Genomic DNA, 4,402 nt, shown 5'->3' with positions numbered 1-4,402 from the left:
CCGTTCTTTCCGCTACATCTGCGCAATGCAATATTAATAGATTCGTAATATCTCCGTAGCAATCGCAATAATTCCGATCTGTTTCCTCAATTTATGCGTCCGTTATCGTATTCGCTTGTATTCGTGAAATATCCGCATTTGTTCGTAATAAATTCGCAGAACGTTATTAATATATCCGTAATTTATGCTTGAAAATTTGTTATTTTAAGCCAATTTTTAGCGGATGACAACATACGACCAAAATTTATAAACTAAATTCATCCTTAATTAATCCGCTCTTCAGTGGGACCTGGCCTTAAGCTTTTCATGACTCTTCTTATCTTCTGCCATTCCCATCATGACAGAGTTGATTGTCCAGTCAATCTAGGAATTATCTCAATTTTTTTAAATAGAATTTGTTTTTGATTTTTTTATAAAGATTTAAGTATGTAAAATATATAGATACAGGGGAAATGATGCAGGGCTTTTCTCTAGGCGCCTTAGGATCAGCCTTTAAGCCCGACAGGGTGTGTGTACCACTGGATACTCGTTAAAACGACAAAACTGGAATGTAAGATAGTCCAGATATTAACTATATCCAAATTCATTGAGCAAACGACACAACTCAAATCTTACATTTGTATATAGATTTGCTGATAACCAAGTATCGATGAACTATCAGACAAGTAAATCCTGAACTTATATAGAACTGCTAATAACCAAATATTGACGATAGCAGACGACAATATACTGAACTTATATAGAACTGCTGATGACCAAATATTGATGATAGCAGACGACTTAATCCTATTTTTATGTAGATTTGCTTATGACCAAATATTGACGACAGCAGAAGACTAAATCCTAATTTAATGTAGATTTGCTGATGACCAAATATTGATGATAGCAGAAGACTAAATCCTAATTTAATGTAGATTTGCTGATGACCAAATATTGATGATAGCAGAAGACTAAATCCTAATTTAATGTAGATTTGCTGATGACCAAATATTGATGATAGCAGAAGACTAAATCCTAATTTAATGTAGATTTGCTGATGACCAAATATTGATGATAGCAAAAGACTAAATCCTAATTTAATGTAGATTTGCTTATGACCAAATATTGATGAAAGCAAACGACGAGATCCAAAACTTAAATAGAACTGCTGATGACCAAATATTGATGATAGCAGACGACTTAATCCTATTTTTATGTAGAACTGCTTATGACCAAATATTAATGATAGCAGAAGACGAAATTCTAAACTGATATAGAACTGCTGATGACCAAATATTGATGATAGCAGACGACTTAATCCTATTTTTATGTAGAACTGCTTATGACCAAATATTGATGATAGCAGAAGACGAAATCCTAAACTTATATAGAACTGCTGATGACCAAATATTGATGATAGCAGACGACTTAATCCTATTTTTATATAGAACTGCTGATGACCAAATATTGATGATAGCAGAAGACGAAATCCTCAACTTATATAGAACTGCTGATGACCAAATATTGATGATAGCAGAAGACGAAATCCTCAACTTATATAGAATTGCTGATGACCAAATATTGATGATAGCAGACGACTTAATCCTATTTTTATATAGAACTGCTGATGACCAAATATTGATGATAGCAGACGACTTAATCCTATTTTATGTAGAACTGCTGATGACCAAATATTGATGATAGCAGAAGACGAAAGTTTATATAGATAAATCTGCTTTGACCATCGTTGTTTCGTTCCATGAAGAGTGTAAGAGAGACACAATAAAGACCATTATAGTGTCAGCTCGCGGTACCTCTTAAAAATGTGAAATCGTAAGACAGATTTGGCCTACGCTACGTCAGCGGCATATTTCTAATATATCGTCCATGCAATGCCGGGAAAACGTACACATACCTATATATTGGGATCTTATGTACTCCACTGCCCCCATGTTACATCCCATTTATGAAATTAAACAACTCTGCACAATGAAATACTTCCGAGACCCTTCTATTTCACACATTTGTAATGGCCGCCGTATACACATTTAGTAGAGCAAAAAAATGAAAAAGCCTTATAATATAGGCAGGTTTAGCGGACTAGTGTTACCCATGTCCTGCGCATTCTGATTTCAATTGGAGACTGGATTGTTTGATGTCTAACAGATACTTCTGCAGTGCCTTTTCCCTAAAACGTGTAAGTAAACAATTTGGGGTAGGGGTATAAATAAAGGAATCATTTTCCTCGAGACCTCAGTTGAAAACACAGCGTAATGGGCGTATTTGACGGCCCTCCTGTGGTATTGACCCGTTAAACAGACGGCCACCTAGGCTTACCAACACCTATAGACGTTATAAAATATTCACAGTATGGCAGCATGCCGTTTATACCGCACCATCTCCTATTCTTCATATACAATGCTAATTACATTAATCGGAATTAACGAAATCACACTGACCTATGTCCAGCTAAATGAATTACCATGTGGCCGAAGTGACAGACTGACCGACCGGACACTAAAGTGGACACAGGATGTTACCTGTAGAACTGGACACCGGAGTGGCCGGAATAAAACTCGAATGTTGATGGGTAACCAACGATTCACCTCTAAGGTCGAAAAGTTCCGAAAATGGTCATTCTCACAATACAGGCTTATTTCTGAGAGCCATTTCCCTGTGATCGCCCTGACTAAGTGCCTTACGTAAGTGGAGACGTGGTAAGTAAAATGGGAATCATGAGTTTTATAACGATTTGTTTATTTGGCGTATTTATTATTTTTCGTTTTATACGTCAGTCTTGCGTTAACTGTATTAGCGTACACATAATGTATAATATATATACAATCAGATTTTTATAATCTGTACGACAACACGTTGCTGTGATATACAAGCTATATATTTGATTTGGTTGCATGGTTATTGTGTTTTGACACATTCATTCACTTCTGTGTCGCGATGTCCGCGTAAGAAAAAAATATGAACAATATTTAGATACAGACTACTATATATATACACACAGTGTCATTTCCCCATGCTTGTGTATTTGTCATGAAGGCCGAGTGGTCCCCCGCTCCACCAGCACCTCATCGGGGTTAGAAGTGAACGTACATGTAGGTTGATGTCTTTTCTTCACGTACTCCTACTTTACCCCGATTCAGACTTTATAGATTCATAGAAAGCACCAATCAATGATTTAGTTCAGATTCCTATAAAACACCAACATACGATTACAGATAGAGGGAAACATTGGATGGAATTTCATACAACTTTAAAGAACCGTTACAGATCAACACTATATTACCATTTGGTGGTGTAAATTACTGTTGTGCTCGGCCGATAGCAGACAGTCACCCATGTGATGTAATCATTTATCTATGAAATGAACACTACTGGTTCTATATAAATAATTTATAACATCACGTAATTATTATGAGTTTCTATCTATTAGGATATTCATGAATCACGCTTGACTTAGTTTGCGGGGTCACATGCGTAAAAACATGGACAGTTTCAGTGATACCGCACTAGAATATCGAACATTAAATCTACAGCTCACAGAAAATGAACGGGAACCAAGTAAATTGAGTTAAATTTTGTATGTCTATACAATATACTAGTACTTATGAAATTATTATGTATAATGATATGTAATGTTGAGAGTTGAAATACATGAGTGAAAACAGATTACAGATATATGCATTTGTAGCTTTGAACAAAACATATTTTACAGATATTATGTACAAATATAAAGCAAATCTAAATGGTGTAGGGACGTATATGACAGATAGGATTTTGTTAAATAGACTATTGGTAATGGCTTTAAAAGTCTTTAAGACATTTGACATCACTTAAGTATTGCCGTGACATCACTTAAGTATTGCCGTGACAACACTGAAGTATTGCCGTGACATCACTTAAGTATTGCCGTGACATCACTTAAGTATTGCCGTGATATCACTTAAGTATTGCCGTGACATCACTTAAGTATTGCCGTGACATCACTTAAGTATTGCCGTGACATCACTTAAGTACTGCCATGACATCACTTAAGTACTGCCATGACATCACTTAAGTATTGCCGTGAGATCACTTAAGTATTGCCGTGACATCACTTAAGTATTGCCGTGACATCACTTAAGTATTGCCGTGACATCACTTAAGTATTGCCGTGACAACACTTAAGTATTGCCGTGACATCACTTAAGTATTGCCGTGGCATCACTTAAGTATTGCCGTGACATCACTTAAGTATTGCCGTGACATCACTAAGTATTGCCGTGACATCACTTAAGTATTGCCGTGACATCACTTAAGTATTGCCGTGACATCACTTAAGTACTGCCATGACACCACTAAGTATTGCCATGACATCACTTAAGTATTGCCATGACATCACTTAAGTATTGCCGTGACACCACTAAGT

Source organism: Argopecten irradians, chromosome 4 (genome assembly GCF_041381155.1).
Source record: "Argopecten irradians isolate NY chromosome 4, Ai_NY, whole genome shotgun sequence".
NCBI classification, from domain to species: domain Eukaryota; kingdom Metazoa; phylum Mollusca; class Bivalvia; order Pectinida; family Pectinidae; genus Argopecten; species Argopecten irradians.
Note: the sequence above shows the minus strand (reverse complement) of the source record.